This window comes from Macaca nemestrina, chromosome 4 (assembly GCF_043159975.1).
Source record: "Macaca nemestrina isolate mMacNem1 chromosome 4, mMacNem.hap1, whole genome shotgun sequence".
NCBI classification, from domain to species: domain Eukaryota; kingdom Metazoa; phylum Chordata; class Mammalia; order Primates; family Cercopithecidae; genus Macaca; species Macaca nemestrina.
The window spans coordinates 36,897,705-36,918,801 of NC_092128.1; the positions used below are offsets into that span (position 1 = coordinate 36,897,705).

At 38.7% G+C, this 21,097-nt stretch overlaps 1 long non-coding RNA gene and 1 pseudogene across 2 annotated transcripts in view; both read right to left on the reverse strand.

Annotated features, from left to right (window-relative positions):
* Window positions 1-21,097, reverse strand: part of LOC139362749 (uncharacterized) — a 45,021-nt gene that overhangs the window by 15,354 nt on the left and 8,570 nt on the right. The window lies entirely within an intron of this gene.
* LOC105475820 (tetratricopeptide repeat protein 14-like) lies at window positions 7,086-15,639 on the reverse strand (annotated as a pseudogene).

Below are 21,097 nucleotides of genomic sequence, written 5' to 3' on the forward strand. Positions count from 1 at the left end.
GTCAACTTTGAACATGTGCCAAGAAAGGGAAGAAAAGAAGCACTGAGGTAGAAGCAGGAAAAGCAGGCTTGCACCGGCTTGTACCCAGTGCAAGCCTGATGTTATAGTATAAGCCTACCATCTATTACAGGCTGAATTGTGTCCCCCACTCTCCAAATTCATATGTTGAATCTCTAACACTGAGGATCTTAGAGTGTAACTGTATTTTGCGTGAGGTCCTTTAAAGAGGTGATGATAGTGAGGCCATTAGTTTGAGTCCTATTTCAAATTGACTGTTGGTCTTATAAGAACAGGAAATTTGGGGAGCTGGGTGTAGTGGCTCACATTTGTAATGCCAGCACTGTAGGAGGACAAGGAAGGCGGATCACTTGAGGCCAGGAGTTCAAGACCAGCCTGGCCAACATGGTAAAACCCCATCTCAGTAATAATAATAATAATAATAATAATAATAATAGCAAAAATTAGCCAGGCGTGGTGGTGTGCACCTATAATTCCAGCTACTTGGGGGTGCTGAGGTACGAGAATCACTTGAACCCAGGAGGTGGAGGTTGCAGTGAGCTGAGATCGCACCACTGCACTACAGTCCAGTCTGGGTGACAGAGTGAGACACTGTCTCAAAAAAAAAAAAAAAAAAGAAGAAGAAGAAGAAGAAGAAGAAGAAGAAGAAGAAGAAGAGGGAGAAGAAGAAGAGGGAGAAGAAGAAGAAGAAGAAGAAAGAAGAAGAAGAAGGAGGAGAAGGAGAAGAAGAAGGAGAAGGAGAAGAAGACGAAATTTGGATACTCAAAGAGACAACAGGGATTTGTGTGCACAGAAGAAAGGCCATCTGTAGACACAGTGAGACAGCAGCCTCTGCAAGCCAAGGAAAAAGGCCTCAGATAAAACCAAACTTGCCACCACCTTGATCTTAAGCTTCTAGCTTCCAGAAGTGTGAGAAAACAAATTTCTTTGTTTCACTCAGTCTGTGGTATTTCGTTATGGTAACCCTAGAAAACTAACTCACCATCAATAAAAATGCAATTATGGCACAAACTGTCAACCTGTGTAAATGCTGACAATAAAGTTTAAGTGAAAGAGAAGACCTTGAACAAATTTTGTAACCACAATGAAGTGGGAAAACAAAGAAAATTCTATTTCTCCAATTTTATCTCTTTTCCCCATTTATTGACCTAATAATACACATAATACGTAGGTCATGCTAATGTCCTTTAAAACATACATACATTGAAATAAAGCTAAGTTTGTATCTTTGTAGCAGCAGCAGCCTCTGAACACAAGCCCCCACTTTCCTTTTCCCTCTCCTTCATCTAAAATGGATGGCTACAGGGAACAATAGCAGATGTTGCTGGTGAGATGCTAGGAGAAAGACATGTAGGAGATAAAGCTTAGGCCAGGTGCGGTGGCTCACGCTTGTAATCCCAGCACTTTGGGAGGCTGAGGTGGGCAGATCACAAGGTCAGGAGTTCAAGACCAGCCTGACCAACATGGTGAAACCCTGTCTTTACTAAAAATACAAAAATTATCCAGGCATGGTGGCGTGTGCCTGTAATCACAGCTACTTGGGAGGCTGAGGCAGGAGAATCGCTTGAACCCGGGAGGCAGAGGTTGCAGTGAGCCGAGATTGTGCCACTGCACTCCTGCCTGGGCCCCAGAGGGAGACTCCACCTCAAAACAAACAAACAAACAAACAAACAGCTTTGTGTTTACTCTTCCTCAAATTTCTCTTTGGCTCTGTGAAGTGGATATAAATGGATAAGAGTAAAGGCATCACTGGCTGGATAGTGGGAATCCTCTGCAATGTGTCAACATAGTTATTAAACCCTTAAATTCAGCTGCATGAGAAGCTGACAGCCAAGAGCTAAAATGTACCCAAACATTGCTTATTCTATCCTTTATTTCTGAACTATCACAATCAGTCTCTGATTTTTAATCTAGTGATAGTTTCTTAGTTTTTAAAAGTCAAGAACAGCAAATACTCTTGCTGGGGATGGCAGTTTCAGTGAGGGTGAAGGAATAGGGAAGTGGAATATGTTGACAACTTACTTTTATAGCAAAGAGACTATTTCTTATGCTATCTGCTTCCCCTGGCTCCTGGAATCTGGCAAAGATTTTTTTCCTTAAATATTTTATGAAACTGACTTTCCAAGTGGTGTGGGATTTAGAAATTAGATACTTGAACAAGTTGTATAAAGGAAGTGTATACGAACATTGTTTAAAATGCCAAGTCATGTGAGCATTCAGCTTGGAATCAATTACAACCTTAAAGCAGGTCTGCCATATTGCCAAGTTGCTCCTCATTCTTTAAGTCAGTAACACTGGACAGTTCATAGAGGTAGAAAGTAATGGACATCATATTTGGGGAGATAATTTGAATAGCTTTTTTTAAATAAAATGCCATATTTGTAGACTCATATATTCTGATTCAAAAACAGACACACAATCTTTTAATCATTTGAGAAATGAGAATTTAAGAAAAATTCTTCTTTCTGATTATGAGAGAGTGACTTCTTCCAACTCTATGGAAATCCACTCAAATGATAAGGATATTCCATCCTATAAAAAATGTTGGTCTGGATGTCAATTATTAATTCATTATTTCAAGAAATATTTATTGAGTACTTCCTCTAGGCACTGGCTGCACATCACGATAGACAAAGTTTCTACCATATGGAGCTTATGTTCTAGTAGAGAAACACAGGTAGTAAACAAGCAAATAAGTTCAGATACTGTTAAGTGCTAAGAAGAAAATGCAACAGGATGAGAATGGGTCCTCACCGAAGACCTCAGTGAGAAGGTAACATTGAAGCAGAGAACTCGATGACAAAAGGAAGCCAATCTTGCTCAAATCTTCTAAGGGAAGAGATTTTCTGGAGGAGGGAATGACAAGTGTGAAGGCCCTAACATGAGAGGAACTAGTCTGGCATGTTCCAGGACAAAAAGAAGGCAGTGTATCTGGAATAATGTAACAGGAGAGATGTGATCAGAGAAGGTGGTCAGGGACCAGGTCTGGTAGGACTACTAGGTCAAGGTAAGGTCACTGAGTTTTACTCTAAGTAGGAAAGGAAGCCCATGGTTTCAGGCAGAAAAGCAACAGGATCTGATTTATGTTCTTAACACATGATTCTGACCACTATGAGGAAAATCAATTTTACAGAAAAGGAGAGGTCAACCGGGAGGCTGTTGCCATATCCAGATGGGAAATGATGGTGCTTCAGATAGGGTGGGCATAGGGGAGATGAAGAGAACCACACTAATTCTGTATGTTTTGAAGTTGAGACTTAATAGGACTTGCAGAGAGATTGGATGTCAGAAATTAATGAAAAAGGGAAATCAAAGATGATTCCTGGATTAGGGGGTTTAACTATCGATTGATAGTGCTTCCATTTTCAGTGAAATATGAAGGGTAACCATTAGATAGATGACAGGGTCAGAAAAGGGAAAGAAGACGACTTATGGGAGGTTTGAGGAGAGAGGAAAGGTGTAAAAGAGTTATGAAGTATAAGAAAGAATATGATAGTAAATAAAAAAGAATTGTTGCAAAGAGTTTCATCTCCTATTTGGGATTAGCTATTAGACAATACAAGATTTCCTAACAGGATCTTTGTCATTGTGACTGTCTTATCTAAGAGAAGGGATGGTGAGAAGACAAAAACACAGATAGAAAATGTCATTTTACACCACTGTGCATCTGACGTGTAGGATGCTCAGTCTGGAAGCCAGATGGCCTTCTGATAGACACAAGAGGAACATTATTTTAGAAAAAAAAATCTGCCTGTAACATGGAAACATTCATATGAGTCTTACTAAACCTGAAAGAATTTACAGCAGAGATAAGCCAAACAAGTTTACTAATAGTAGTAAGAACCTTCAGCTTAAATGTACCATTTCCCACATTCCATAATCTTGTTGAATCTCGGAAGTGAACCTAATCCTATTTACCCATCTCTCCATCCATTTTTCTATTGATTCATTGATTTATTTAATGAAATTTACTGAGTGTCTACTATGTGCTGCTATGTGCTAGTAACAAGGTAGATGCCGTCTCTACCTTCATAGAGCTAATATTCCAACAGAAGAAAGAGACAAGAAACAAGTAAAGGAAATGAAATGATGAATGGTTAGGGAAAGTCTCTTTGAGGAGATGAACCTTAAGTTGAGGCATGAAAGACGAGTGTCGGTAAATTATACAAGAACCTGGGCGGGAGCATTCCAGACAAGTGTTAACAGGAAAGAATCTGGCATGAACAGAGGGATGTAAAACAGAGAAGAGTGACAGGGGATGTGACACCAGTGCCAGGCAGGTGCCAGCTCACTCAGGAGAAATCAGAAAGATCTTGTAAATTTTACTGTTGCTCCTCAATCAAATTTATCCAAAAGTTGCCAGAATAAGCTTCTTCAAAATGTCGATGCCAGCAACCATTTATCTGCTTAAAAACCTTCAGTGGTTTCTGATTGCATTTGAAATTGAATCTAAATTATCCAGTTTAGCCTACAGGACACAGAATGAATCAAGGATATGGCTTAGATTTATTACCTTCTACAACTGTATCGTGTGCCAATGATAAACTGGAGATGACTAGCAGAAGAAAAGTTTTTTGGGGGAATTGGAGAAATCTCATTATATAATACTTTCAATTCATGTGTAAAAAAATTCCATGAGTATAATTAATTAAGAAAAACTCTGGTGCGCTTCTATTCTGTTGTCTACATTAAAGAATTCAGGGCCAGGCGCAGTGGCTCACACCTGTAAACTCCCCACTTTGAGAGGCCGAGGCAGGAGGACCGCTTGAGGTCAGGAGTTTGAAGCTAGCCAACATGGCGAAACCCCATCTCTACTAAAAATACAAAAATTATCTGGGCATGGTGGAGGGCACCTGTAATCCCAGTTACCCAGGAGGATGAGGCAGGAGAATCGCTTGAACCTGGGAGGCGGAGGTTGCAGTGAGCTGAGATCGCGCCACTGCACTCCAGCCTGGGCAACAGAATGAGACTCTGTCTTAAGAAAGAAAAAAAAATCATATTTTTGAGAAGTCCTATAATCAAAAAGTATCTCTATTCATGACTTCTATTATGCATACTCATTATCCATTGGCTATGTTCATTTAGCCTATTGGGAAGTATTGTTCCGTTTTTGTTTTTGTTTTTGTTTTTTTACCCAGCTCCTCCAAGTGCTTTGCAGTCCCCAGTCTTCTTTCCAATCATTCCACCTCTCCATAAATTTCATATTTGATATGCCCTAAGTATGACCAAAGCTATTACCACATCTGGGATTTCTCTGTACCCCTCCCCACCTTTTTTTCGTCTCTTAGAACTTTGATTTCACTTTGCTTTGTGCATTTTTGGTGATCTTCAAAATCTTCTGCTCTTTCCCCGTATGTTTCTCCAAAGGTCCTTGTTGCCAGCTCGGAATTTCTGTACCTTTTTGTTTATCTATAAAATAATTCCTTCAGAGTATTCTAGGCACATTCTTTTTTCCATCCCTGATCCAGGGCTGCCACTTTCTTTTAGTTTAGAGTATAATGTCTACAACTAAGCCTTGGGAATGAACAGACTATCTTTACACTGAGGGACTGTATTTTCCATTGATTCTGAAAGTGAGAGACACAAGACCCACAATCAAAAGGCTTGCCACCTATATAGGATAAAGTCTTTCCTGTTGCAGGACCATTTGTAGTAGGCAGGTTCTATGAAGGATAAAAATTTTGTAGAAAAACATTGCCTTACTAAAACAACAACAACAAACAAAAAACAACAAGAAGAAAACCCAATCTATGCTCTATTCCACTAATTATTTTTCCATGAAAGGAATCATAGCATAGTGGTTAAGAGCACGAGCTTTGGAGTCCACCAGAGTTGACCCCAGCTTAGGCTTTAAGCATGGGTGTGCATGCCATCACTAAACCTTTTTAAGCCTCAGTTTCCTTATGTAGGTGGAGACTATTTGTATCTACTTCATGGATTGTTGTATGGACTACATAAAATATTATTGATTTATCACTCAAAACCTAGCATATAGACACTTAAGTGTGGTAAGTTTTCTTATTTTATGCTATGTAATTACCTTATTGTTTGTGTGTTTGTCATTTCATCACTGTACTCACATATAATTTTAAACCTCTTCCTTAGAGCTTTCCAGAATATGCACAATATTTTTAGATTCTGACCTATACTTTCTAGCCTTTTATTTCATTACTCTGTTGCTCATACTCTCTTTCCCCTAAGAAACAATTAGGACTATGGTTTTAAAATATTTTCTGATCATTTGAAGCATATTTTTCACAGATGCTCTATGAAAAACTTTTAGGAACTCATTGATTTCCTATAAATTTTTTGTGCTTATATACATACACACAAATTATACAGATAACTGTATATTTAAACACACATATAATTTATATATTAAAAATAAATATATACCTTCATTTCTATATTTTTTGTGCTTATATACACATATACACACAAATTATACAAATAACTGACATATTTATACATAAATTATATATGTTTTATTATATATATTACACTCCTGCTTTTAGGACCTCAGTACAAAAATCAATCTTCCTCATGGAATGAAAGAAACATAAAACAATCATCAAAATATTGTTAGGAATACTATACCAAGAACTAAAGTAAAATAATTCAAATCCCTAGTTACATTGAGGTATTTCTACATGTCTATGTACTCTCCATCATGTTTGAATTTCCAGAAGCAGACATAAACTTATCAGTGTCATCTTGTGATGATCTAGATAAACCCTTTCAAATGGGAGTGTTGGCTTTTAGGCCAGGAGGTTGAGCCCCAACAAAATCCTCTCTTGGTGCTCACACAGCTCCTCCAATCACAGTATCCCTTTTTTACCCAAACCCTTCATTCCTTCACTACTTCACTCCATGTTTATGCTTAATATAATCAGTGTTTTAAGCTTAGTTTTCATTCGCCAATAGCAGAGCTCTATGAATTATCCAAATGAAACACATTAGCATCCATAAATACTCTTTGGTGTTTATATTACATTGTATTTTTTTTACAAGTCTCTGTGTTATTTACATGAATAGTCCATACTTTTGGTTTGTGGTTTTGCATGCCATCATGACAGATCCCAAAAATTCAACAAAAAGAAGAGTATCAGTTCCAAGGTCTGCTACCAATATAAGGATAAGACTTGAGTATTCATCAATGTCAGGAAAGTTTTAAAGTCCACATATGCTCTGGTAATTATGTCTGCTCCAAATGACACTAGCAAACATGTGCAATATTATTGAAGAATATTTGTAGTTATAATTATATTAACTATAATTTGTAATAATTTATATTCTAAATCTAATAAATTCCATTTTAACAAAATAACATCTGCAAATTATTCAAACTCATTAAACCCCCAAATGAATATATAATCAAAGTGAAACAATGATAAGGCATGTTGGCTTTTGCCAAGTAATGTTTCCATTTAGATAGTGAGGTCCCAGTCCTCTGCAACACAGAGTATCACATACTCATGTTCGTAATATTTTTTTTTTTGAGACAGCGTCTCACTTTGCTACCCAAGCTGGAGAGTGGTGATGCAATCATGGCTCTCTGTAACCTTGACCTGCCGGGGTCCAGTAATCTTCCCCCCTCAGCTTCCTCAGAAGCTGGGACTACAGACACATGCCACCATGTTTGGCTAATGTTTTAAAACAATTTTTGTAGAGATGGGGTCTTGCTGTGTTGCCCAAGCTGGTCTCGAACTCCTGGCTTCAAGTGATTCTCTCACCTCAGCCTCCCAAAGTGTTGTGATTATAAGTGTGTGCCACTGCCCTTGCCATATAGTCTATTAAAAAAAAGAAACTATGCAAAAATATTTAATATTTGAACTAATTATACATATAAAATGGTATTAAAAACATTAACACATATAATCACTTTCAAAGGTTTAGGGTTTTAAATTTAACAGAAAAGGGAACGAAACAATTTTTTATGAAAACGATGCAAGTGTTCATGCAAAGATTTAATTTTCCCTCAAACAGCAGGATACGTTGGACCCAGTATAATGGACTCTCATACACCATCATACAATGAAGAAACAATACTTTCAGAGAATTATCTGTAGGTGAATAAATTAAAAATGTCAGAGTAAGAAACATACTGTAGATAAACACACACATGAAAAGCCTAAAAATCCAGCTGTGACAAGAGACTTACAACTGAATCAAATGCAATTTGAGAAAAGCTACAAAACATTTGCTTTGTGTAATCTCTGCATATAACTTTAGAAACAGAGATTTTTGCCCCGGACTGGTATAACTAAAACATCCAAAACTTTTACTAACATTTAGCATAAAGGTGCTGATTTCCTTGGCATACAAATTTTTTGTCTTATTTTCTTTTTCTTTCCCAAATCCACCTAACTGATTAAATATACTGAGTAAATTTTATTTTATTTTTTAACGTTGCTTTCTGAGTGTTCTTTGCTATAAGTCCATCTTCTGGAACCTGAGTTTTGATATCCTGCCCATAATTGTTTTCTCTTTCATATTTTCCTTGATTTGTATTTGATCAGTATCTTAGCTCATGTCTACCGAAATCACATGATCTAGAATAAGTATGTTTTTTGTATCTCTCTACTGACTTCCAGTAGTGGTCTGAGTTTGCTGGTGAAGTGAAATACCTCGTAGAACCTGGTTTTTACCTTCTCTAGAACTCTTTTCTTCCCTCCTACAACCACATCTCCTACAACCATATCCTGTTCAAATCTACAACCATAAATTTTTATCTTGTTTCTTGAATTCCTATGGAAGGAATCTGAGGAATTTCTTCTACTGGAAAAATATCTTTCCGATTTATATGGTTTTCTGCTTTGCTACTACTTGTCTCGGTTTTATCGGTATTACAAAAATCTCTTGGCTCTTCAGTCCTGTCTCCAAAATAATACACTATTTCACCTGAAGATGGAGAGAGTATCTATCTTTCTCTTTTACTCGTGTTTTCTGATATTGTAACCTATCCTGCTTTTCCAGTAGTTTTTCCACTTCTTGTTTTTGGTTAAGAAAAGATGCTAAAGTATTAGTTGAAACTGGGTTTCACCTTTCCTCCTCTATCTATCTGGTTTGAGGACACCCTAAGCGAATACCTCTTCGAATTTCAAGCAGACTTCGAACAGTTCCTCTTATGTTTCTTATGCTTTTTGTGACCAGAAGAGAATGAGGATGATGCAGAAACAGATTCATCAGCAGAAGAAACAGGAAGAGGAAGTAGTTGATTTTCTTTTGTTCTTTAGCCTTTCTCTCTCTCTCTCTTTTTTTCTTTTCTTTTTCTTTTCTTTTTTTTTTTCTTTTTTTTTTTTTTTTTGAGATGGAGTCTCACTCTTTGCCCAGGCTGGAGTGCAGTAGTGCAATCTCGGCTCACTACAACCTCTGCCTCCCAGGTTCAAGTAATTCTCCTGTCTCAGACTCTCGAGTAGCTGGGATTACAGGTGCACACCACCATGCCCAGCTACTTTTTTGTATTTTCAGTAGAGACAGGCTTTTCACCACGTTGGCCAGGCTGGTCTCAAACTCCTGACCTCAAGTGATCTGCCCGCCTTGGCCTCCCCAAATTCTGGAATTTGGGGAGCCACTGCGCTTTGTCTCTTGTTCTCTTTTAAGAGCTTATGTAACTTTTTTCCCATGTTTCTATTTTCTTTGTTTTCTGCTTTTCTTCCTTTTCAGCTTGTTTTTCTCTGTACTTACTTATGAAGTTTCTGCGAGGCAGTTTTTACATCTTTCAAAGTCTCATCCAAAGCTCAAGCTTTCTTCTAGTGACTTTCAGCATTTAAAAACTTTTCTTCTTCTAACTACCTTCTTCTTTCTACAAGTGTCTGTGAGTTGGAGAGTTTTGTAATGCAAGCTCAAAATCTTCTGTTGCTTTGGTCAGACTTCCCTTTGTCACATTTAACCCTCCAAGAAATGCCAGTGCTTTGTTTGTTTCTAGAGTTTTATTGTATTCATTCACAGCATCCACACGGCATCCAATCTTAAACTGTAATCTTCACCTATTTTAAAGCCCAAGATACATATTGATTCTTTCTTAATGCAGAAAAAAAATTGTCTTAAGAGAAATTATTGCTCTGCAGGCCTTTCATTAAATGTGGTGGATGGTTGTAGCGACACGAATGGAACTGGAGTACATTATCCTAAGTGAAATAACTCAGAAACAGAAAGTCAAATACCACATGTTCTTCCTTCTAAGTGGGAGCTAAATAATGTGTACACATGGACATATGGAGTAGAATAACAGACATTAGGGACTCAGAAGGGTGGGATGGTGGAAGGAGGGTGAGGAATAAAAAAATTACCTATTGGGTACAATGTTCATTATTTTTGAGATGGGTACACTAAAAGCCCAGACTTCACCAGTGTGAAATACATCTATGTAACAAAACTGCACTTGTATCCCCTCAATATGTGTTTTGGTGGTGTTTTTTGTTTTTTTGTTTTTTTGTTTTTCTGAGATGGAGTCTCGCTCTGTCACCCAGGCTGGCGTGCAGTGGTACACTCTTGGCTCACTGCAAACTCCGCCTCCCAGATTCAAGTGATTCTCCTCCCTCACCCTCCTGAGTAGCTGGGATTACAGGCAGGCACCACCACGCCCAGCTAATTTTTGTATTTTTAGTAGAGACATGGTTTCACCATGTTGGTCAGGCTAGTCTTGAACTGCTGACATCGTGATTCGCCTGCCTCAGCCTCCCAAAGTGCTGGGATTACAGGCATGAGCCACTATACCTGGCCCTAAATATGTTTTTTTAAGGTGCTGGATTAGATTAGTCTATTCCTACTTTTTCTAGAGAAAAATTACTCCTGGATTCACAAATCCCACTGAACTCTGCGTGATGTTTTTGTAGGCTCCAAAGAATTGTTATTCAGTTCAACACGCCTCCTGTAGCACAAAGGAAGTTCTTCAGGGCTAATTACACCTAATTTAATACCAGATAGGTGTGGTGGAAGAGACGCAGTATCGAGAGATAGTGCAAGCTTTGCATGGCATCTATCAATATCCTTGATTCCAGCTTGAATGATGTCACCAGTTTGATAGGATGATAAATAACCCCTATGGTTATTATGAGAAGACACATTTTTTAAAAAAAATTATACTTTAAGTTCTAGGGTACATGTGCACAACGTGCAGGTTTGTTACATGTGTATACATGTGCCATATTGGTGTGCTGCACCCATTAACTCATCATTTACATTAGGTATATCTCCTAATGCTATCCCTCCCCACTACCTCCACCCCACAACAGGCCCTGGTGTGTGATGTTCCCCTTCCTGTGTCCAAGTGTTCTCATTGTTCAATTCCCACCTATGAGTGAGAACATGCAGTGTTTGGTTTTCTGTCCTTGTGATAGTTTGCTCAGAATGATGGTTTCCAACTGCATCCATGTGCCAACAAAGGACATGAACTCATCCTTTTTTATGGCTGCATAGTATTCCACGGTGTATATGTGCCACATGTTCTTAATTCAGTCTGTCATGATGGACATTTGGGTTGGTTCCAAGTCTTTGCTATTGTGAATAGTGCCGCAATAAACATACGTGTGTATGTGTCTTTATAGCTGCATGATTTATAATCCTTTGGGCATATACTCAGTAATGGGATGGCTGGGTCAAATGGTATTTCTAGTTCTAGATCCTTGAGGAATCGCCACACTGTCTTCCACAATGGTTGAACTAGTTTACAGTCCCGCCAACAGTGTAAAAGTGTTTCTATTTCTCCACATCCTCTCCAGCACCTGTTGTTTCCTGACTTTTTAATGATTGCCATTCTAACTGGTGTGAGATGGTATCTCATTGTGGGTTTGATTTGCATTTATCTGATGGCGAGTGATGATGAGCTTTTTTTCATGTGTCTGGAGAAGACACATTTCTTAATGGAGAAAGACCTGTGATTTCTAAGCAGAATGTATCTCCTATGATGCCGCTTCATCAACAAATCAACACCATGAAAAATTTAAATTCCTGTATAAAACTAGTTTTTCTAATCACTAAGTCACCATGCTCAATAGTTTGGAAAGACAGCTCTCTCCAATCTACACTAGGTATCTCCATAAATAGTTTTAAAGGTGGCATGGCTGCATAATAATCTTCATTGTCTTCATTAATTTTAGAAGTTGCAGTTGTCTCTGCTTTCCAGGGGTGCAAAAAGCAGATCTGCCTTTTTGAAGAATTTTTGCATTTTATTGTTATCAACTCTCTTATCTTTTCTGCTGTATAGCTGCTGCAGGGGCAGAGGGCTCAGGCAGGCTTGGCAGCTGATCCCAGGATGCTACACCAGTGCAGATTGTCCTGCTGTTCGCTCTGGAGCAATGATAGCAATAATGGCCCTGTGGCAAATCAGTGACTGCCACAGAAGGTTTCAGCAGATGGCTAGAGATTGCTGGGGAATTCCCACAGCCAGTGGGAAGCTGAGGAGGAAGCCTGGAGACCACTGGAGGCACACAGCACAGTCACTTAGATGATCTTTCACATTGATTTAGAGGGATAAGTATGGCTATTTCTACTCGGTTATAAAGATGTGTCTTCTCAATCTTAAAATTTCTAATTCAGGAGTTATAAGAATTTCTAATTCGGGAGTTATAAGTTAAAAAAACAAGCATTTTAAAAAATGTCAATGTGGCCAAGTATGCTGATTATTATCTGAGTGCTCTATCACATCCATTCTCCAGGCTGCTCTGCCTTGTTCTTTGCCCTGGAGGCTAACCTCTATTAACGGCATCTGCAGAATTTGCCTTAGAATTTCCTGTTTGAAGTTGAGTTAATGAGATGCTCTGGCCAATGTTTGCAGCTATGGTAACAATGTGGTGGATTGTGGGGGTGGACTGGGCTCTTCTGGCTACTCTAGGGAGTGTACATAAAGATAAAAGATAACCTTAAAGTCTAGAATACCCAGCTCAAAGCACATCAATGGAAAACGAATAGCTTGAAAATGTCAGAAGCACCTAGAAAACATATTTTGCAGGAAGGAAGGCTTGATGAACTCTACCAGGTGAAGAATTCTGTGCAATGTGCTGGTGCAGGATAGGAGAATGGATGTTGAAAGTGGGAAGCTGTTGTTGTCAGTTTAGGTCTTGTAACCAGCTAGTTTTAAGTTAGTTGTTTTTCCCCTTTTCCATCATACATTTTATAAAGAGAACTAATGGTAGTTAACATTACGATTTAGTTCCATAGGAAGCGTGACAGAACTGACATCACTCAGCAATTACACCGTGGCTGATAAGACTTTATGCTTCTCCTGTGTTGAGGTCAAAAATTTTTATTCAGGCAAAGGTCAAGACTGGATGCTGAGTGGCAGAAGAGGTGAACTGTGCTGGTGATTCTGTTTGCTTCCCCCTACTCATGCCTTGATTCATAGCATGCCCTTTACCCTGGGTATCCCAGGACACTGATCTCTATAAATTCCATGACCAGGGTTCTCTTGCCCTTTTGCTTCCAGTTGGGTTTGACCAAAGGGATGACACAGCAGGTTATTGGATGGCAGGAGGAGAAAGAGGCTGGAGTATTTTCCTATCTCTTCTACCTTTGCTTGGCCACAGTTTTGGCAGCGGCTGCGTTGTATAGTTACAGCTTCTTTCGAGCAATTTCTCTTCTATGGCTCCAAACTTTTTCCAGGCTCTGCAAACACTATTTCCCATTCTTGTCCCTTTAGTTCTGAGATGACAATAATTTCCCACTATTGATTGTCCCTAAGTGTTACATCACACCGTTTCTGTTTCCTTAACCTTGTCCATAACTCTTTAGATAATATTTTTATTAAGCTCACTCGGTTACAGTCTTTGTGTTTGCCTTTTATTTCCTGCTATTCCATTGACTGATATATTAAGGAAAGGAGGAGAAATTGGGAGGGACCAGATGAAGGCAACCATTGGCACTGAGATGCAGTTGCAAGTGGTAGAGCAGATGCAGCTAAGAAGGCAGAAAGCAGAATTCAGAAAATATGGGCACAGGCTGGGTGCCGTGGCTGATGCCTGTAATCCCAGCACTTTGGGAGACTGGGCAGGAGAATCACTTGCGGCCAGGAGTTCGAGACCAGCCTGAGCAACATACCAAGACCTCAACTCTACAAAAATTAAAAAATTAGCCAGGTGTGGTGGTACGTGCCTGGAGTCTCAACTACCTGGGAGGCTGAAGCAAGATTCTGAGCCCAGGAGATTGAGATTATAGTGGGCTATGATCACACTACTGCACTCCAATCTGGGTGACAGAGAGAGTCCCTGTTTTAAAAAATTAAATTAAATTAAATTAAATTAAAATCTTCTTGAGAAGACAATAGGGTCTCCTGATAGAGACCTGGGAAATTTCTTAGTACCTTCAGTGATTCATTTAAAAACAAATTGTAAAGTTGGCCATTCTTCCCTCCATTTTGTTACTCTCCATCTGTTTCATTTGAGCGTGATATCTTTTGACTTTTCCTTACATTTTGGAGGTTTTAGGGCCCAGGGTACCCTGCATAATAATGACAATAATGCTTCAAGATATGTTTTCAAGATAGTGCGTACCAACTTTTGGATAAGCTTTTTGTCAGCCTACCTAATGAAGAACCATGATTTATAGACTTGTCAGGAATCAGGTAATCAAAAACAAGCTTATTCCCAGTACTTAATTTTCACATATTTATCGTGAGATACTTTTGCTAACTGTGTCTGTAGAAATTTCCAGCTTTGTGTCCCTTTCTGTCTTTAATCAGACATGTTCAGTAGATTTAGAGCCCACCCAAATCCAGTATAATCTCACTTAAAAAACAAACAACAACAACAAAGAAAAACAAAACAGAACAAAACAAAAAAGGTCTTGCTATGTTACTGAGGCTGGAGTGTAGTGGCATGATTATAGCTCACCACAAACCTTGAACTCCTAGGCTTCAGTGATTGTCTTGCCTCAGCCTCCTGAGTAGCTTGAACTATAGGGATTCATGTAGCTAATTTTTTATTTTTTTGTAGAGACAAGGTCTTGTTATGTTTCACAGGCTGGTGTTGAACTCCTGGCCTCAAGCAATCCTCCTGCCTTGGCCTCCTAAAGGGCTAGGATTACAAACATGAACAACTATGCCCGGTTCTATAATCTCATCTTGATTCTTATATCTGCAAAAATCTTATTTCTAAATAAGGTCACATTCTAAGGTTTTGGGTGGGCATGAATTTTGCGGGCATGGGAGGGCGGGGTTCTCTATGAACCATTACAAGGCCATTGAACTTCATGAGGTGCTAGGGACAGGGTTGCCTTCCTGTCGGGGGAGCTGGTGTGGGCTCAGCAGGTAGCACAGACAGGCTTCCACAAGCTACAGGGATGCCAAAGCAGCCACGATGCTGGGGACTTAAGGAGGCAAGGGCAGCCTGTGCGCAAGAGAAGCAGAAGCAGCAGAAGTTGCTTCTAGCTGTGAAGGATTTCCTGAACTGAAAATTAAACAGAGGTATTCTAAGATTTTGGTGGGTTTTTTGTTGTTGTTGTTGTTGTTCGTTTGTTTTGATTTTTTTTTTCCAAAATCTTTGACTTCTTTCCCCTTTTTGAAACACTTTGTTTTCTGTTGTCTATTGAAGCTCATTCTCCTTGCTTCTCTCACATTGGATCTCAGACTTCTTTCCTGGCATGTTTGCCTACACCAGACCCTAATGGCCGCTGTCCTGAACCCATCTTCCTCTTCTCATGATTATAAATTGTAGCAGATGATACATTATATGAATATATCATAACTTACTTAGCCAATATCCTATTGAGGGTCATTTATATGTTTTGAATTTGGGGCTATTACATATCATATTCTGGTGGACAAACGTGTATATATACACACACATGGTATAGATGATATATATTGAAAATAAATATATTATTACACATGTAATTATTTTCTTACAGTGAATTCCTAGGAATGTCTACAGACATTCCTATTTGTCACACCTGAGTTGTGATCTAGTAGTTAGAAACTAGGGATGCTTCTTAACATTCTGCAATGCACAGAACATCCCCTCCCCACTCCACCCACAATCCCAACGAAGACTGTTCAGGTCCAAATGGCAATAGTGATGAGGCTGAGAAATCCTGTCTACATCCCTGCTCTTGACAGTCACCAGGGGAAGCCCAGGAATTTCAGGTCTTTGTTTCTGTACTCCTGGTTTTGTGAATAACATTTTTTTGCTGCATCTCCTGTCTCTGCCTATGTCCTAAAACTCTTGCCCTTTGTCCTCTGGAATCCATCAATTATCAGTAAAATACTCCTTTCTTCATGATCTTTTCTGAATGGTGTCTTCAACTTCTTGCTCTCATTAAACCTGGCTTCTGGTAACACTCTTACCCCTGCAACCCTCTTAAGCAGTGGCTGTTTTCTCAGCTACATCCATTATACCACCGGGAATGGAGTAGTGGCATGTTACTTGCTGTTCTCTGAAGCTTCCAAACCTGTATCACTCTATCCCTAAAAACACATAGCTTTTCATCACACATCATTACATCTTAATATTTACCATTTCTTTTTGGGGCTAGGCTGTACCTCAACCCAAGTCATTGACCTTAGTCTATTAAAGATTCTAGTTCCTGGTTCACCATAATTCCATGCAATAATATTCTTATAACAATTATTGGTTATTTCAGCACCTATGCAGATAATGCTTTGCACAACCTGGCCTCTCATTTCCTTGATCTTTTCTCCTCTCTATCTCAGTTACTCACTCTCTGAACTGTGTCACTGCCAACAACAGCAGCTCCTCCATTATCTTCCTTATAAAGATCCTACTTTCCAACCCAATAGTCTCTTTTTGGCTTTTGTTTTCTGCAGTACTTCAGCTCCAACAATCCTTTGGCCCCACTCCACCAGAAAAAAAGGCCATTCATTCTACCAGTTGTCTCCATCTCTTATCTCTTTCAGGTCCATATTTCCTTCTGTGTCTAGCTTAAATTTCATAGTCAGTCATTAATATATTTCTTTTGCATGTACTCTACACACCCTTGTTCTGCTTAATATTTATTTTCATCTACTCTGTGCCAACATCTGAGAAGCTGAACATGGCTGAAGAAAATCACACTGTTATGACTGGTCTCACCTTAATTTTTTTTTCTTTTACCAATACCTTCAATGGGCCCCATAAAGCTTTCTAGGAATTTCGTTGTACTTCGCTAATTCATTCATTCCCCTATACTCCTAGGTCAGTGGTTCTCGGCTATGATCGGCCCCATGACTTGTAGCATCGGCTTTATTTGGGAAGAATGTTAGAAATGCAAACTTTTCCCCCACCCCAGACCTATTAAATCAGGGACTCTGGGTGTGAGGCCCACACATCTTTGCTGTAACAAGCTGTATTAGTCCCTTTTCACATTGCTATAAAGAACTACCTGAGACTGCACAATTTATGAAGAAAAGAGGTTTAATTGACTCATAGTTCTGCAGGCTGTACAGGAGGCATGGCTTGGAAGGCCTCAGGAAACTTACAATCATGACAGAAGGTAAAGGGGAAGCCAGCATATCTTACATGGTGGGAGCAGTAGGAAGAAAGAGTGAAAGTGCAGGTGCTACACACTTTTAAACAACCAGATCTCATGAGAATTCAATCACGAGACGGCAGTAGGGGAATGGTGCTAAACCATTAGAAACCACCCCCATGATCCAATCACCTCCCTTGAACATTGAGAATTACAATTCAATGTGAGATTTGGATGGGGACACAGAGCCAAACCATATCACAAGCCCTCCTGGTCATTCTGAAGCACACTCAGGCTGGAAAACCCAAGTACTAGCTCCTACCAGAGAGTCAAATCTGGCTTATCACCGGTTTTGCTTGTTTTAATTTTTTAAGTAGTTGAATTGAGACATAACTCATATGCCATAGAATTTACCTATTTAAAGTGTACAATTCAATGGCTTCTAGTATATTCAGAGACTTGTGTAAATATCACCACAACCAAGTTTAGAACATTTTCATGACCGAAAAAAAAATAAAAAAAAGAGAAATCCCATGCTCTTGAGCTGTTATCTCTCAATCCCCTCATCTTTCCCACCTTCAGGCAACCACTTATCTCTTTCTCTCTATGTAGATTTGACTATTCTGGACATTTAATATAAATGAAATCATAAGATATATTGCTTTTTTGTGTGTTTGGCTGTTCCATTTAGCACAGTGTTTTCAGGTCCATTCATATTGTAGCATGGGTCAGTACTTCATTCCTTTATATTGCTGAAAAATATTCTATTGTATGAATATACCATATTTTGTTGATCCATTCATTGGTTGATAGACATTTGAGTTGATTTTATTTTTGGATATTGGAAATAATTCTGCCATGAACATTTGTGTACAAGTTTTTGTATAGACATATATTATCATTTCTCTTGGGTATATATGTAAAGATTGAATTGTTGAATCTTACGATAACTCTATGTTTAAGTATTAGCCTGTCTATTTTCCAAAGTGACTGTACTATTTAACATTCCCACCTGCAATATATGAGGTTTTCGAATTTTCCATGTCTACACCAACACATGTTATTATCTGTCTTTCTGATTTTAGCCATTCTAATGGGTGTGAAATGATATCTCATCATGATGTAGTTTTGATTTGCATTTTTCCTGATAGCTAATTATGTTGTGCTTTTTGGGCATTTGTATTTCTTCCTTGGAGAATAATCAGTTCAGATCTTTTGTTCATTTTATTTTTAAAATTATTGATTTATAAGAGTTCTTTGTATATTATAGATACAAGTCCTTCCCTTATCAGATATATGTTTTGAAAAAACTTTTCTCCCATTCCGTGAGCTGTTTTTTAAATTTCTTAGTGGTGCCCTTTGGAGCATAAGTTCTTAATTTTAATAATACCCAACCTATCTATTTTTAATTTTTTTGGTGTTACATATAAGAAATCATTATCAAATCCAAACTCATAAGGATTTGTCTCTATGTTTTCTTCTAAAAGCCATAGCTTTAGGTTGAATATTTAGGTCTAAAGTTGATTTTGAATTAATTTTTATATACGGTGCGGGTTGTGGGGTAGGGGTCCAAGTTCATTCTTTTGCTTGTGTTATTCAATTGTTGCTGCCTGTTTTCATAAACAATGTTTTATGGAAACTTAGCCACACCCATTCATTTACACATTATCTATAGATGCTTTAATACTACAACTGCAGAGTGTGTAGTTGAGACAGAGACTGTATGGCTTAGAAAGCCTAAAATGTTTGTTAGCTAGTCTTCTGCAGAGAAAGCTTGCTGACACCTGTCCTAAAGGGTGACTTTGTATTTTCTTGTTTCCTCAAACTTCCAATACTTGCTTTGCACCTGACTCTCAGCTGAAGGCTCTGCTGATGACTTTGTGAAATTTAAAATGATTGTTAAATAGACGAGCATTTCCAAAAGTTCCCGTCACTAGATGTATCAACTCTGTTACATCTGAGCTCATATTCTTTACCTTCTTCCTTGCTTCTACTTAAGGCCAACCCTCCACTTGTGTATGAGGTTGCATACCATTGATATTTCACCCTCTTGAATCATCCTCATCAGCATACAGACATGCTATAATATTAATCATCATTAAGAATAACTTTTCCTGATCTCACTTTTCTTCCTCCAGTAACCACTATGTTTATCCCTCTTTACTGTAATACTCAGTGGAAGGGATGTCTCTATTTACTATGTAGTTCTCTCTTTATATTTGTTTTTAAAAGTTCTTTAAGTTTGGCTTCCGTGCCTGTTGATTGAAACTACTCAAATCCACACCTCAAAGCAATAAGAGTAATTTATGACAAACCCAAAGTCAATCATACTGAATGGGCAAAAGCTGGAAGCATTCTCCTTGAAAACCAGCACAAGACTGATGCCCTCTCTCACTACTCCTATTCAATATAGTATTGAGAGTCCTGGCCAGAGCAATCTGGCAAGAGAGAGAGATAAAGGGCATCCAAATAGGAAGAAAGAAAGTCAAAACATCCCTGTTTGCAGATAACATGATTCTACAGCTAGAAAACCCAACAGTCTTGGCCCAAAAGCTCCTTAAGTTGATAAACAACTTCAGTGAAGTTTCAGGGTACAAAATAACCCTACAAAAATTGCTAGCATTCCTACACTCCAACAACAGTCAAGCTGAGAGCCAAATCAGGAAAGCAATCCCATTTACAATTGCCACACACGAAAACTAAAATACCTAGGAATACAGCTAACTATGAAGGTGAAAGAGCTCTACAATTGGAATTATAAAATGCTGCTCAAAGGAGTCAGAGATGACAGCAACACATAGGAAAATATTTCATGCTCTTGGATAGGAAGAATCAATATTGTTAAAATGGCCATACTGCTTGATATGGTTTGGCTCTGTGTCCCCACCCAAATCCCATCTCCTACTGTAATCCCCATAATCCTCACATGTCAAGAGAGGAAACCAGTGGGAGGCAATTAGACCATGGGGGCAGTTTCCCCCATGCTGTTCTCATGAGAACGAGTGAATTCTCCTGAGATCTGATGGTTGTGTAAGTGGTAGTTTCCCCTTCTCTCTCTCACCTGCTGCCATGTAAGACATGCCTGCTTCCCCTTGCACCATGATTGTAAGATTTCCTATCATTTCCCCAGCCATGCAGAACTGTGAGTCAATTAAATCTCTTTCCTTTATAAATCACCCAGTCTCAGGCAGTTATTTATAGCAATGAATGGGCTAATACACTCCCCAAAGCAATTTATAGATTAAATGCTATTCCTATCCAACTGCCAATGACATTTTTGACAGAACTAGGTAAAACTATTTTAAAATTCATATGTAACCAAAAAAGAGCCAGAATAGCCAAGGCAATCCTAAGAAAAAGAACAAAACTGGAGGCTTCACACTACCTGACTTCCAACTATACTACAGGGCTACAGTAACCAATACAACATAGTACTGGTACAAAAACAGACCCACAGACCAATAAAACAGAATAGAGAGCCCAGAAATAAGGCCACACACCTACAACCATCTGATCTTTGACAAAGCTGACAAAAAGCAATGGGGAAAGGATTTCCTGGTTAATAAATGGTGCTGGGATAATAATTGGTTAGCCCAAGGTAGAAGACTGAAACTGGACCCCTTCCTTATATCATATACAAAAATCAACTCAAGATGGATTAAAGACTTAAATGTAAAAC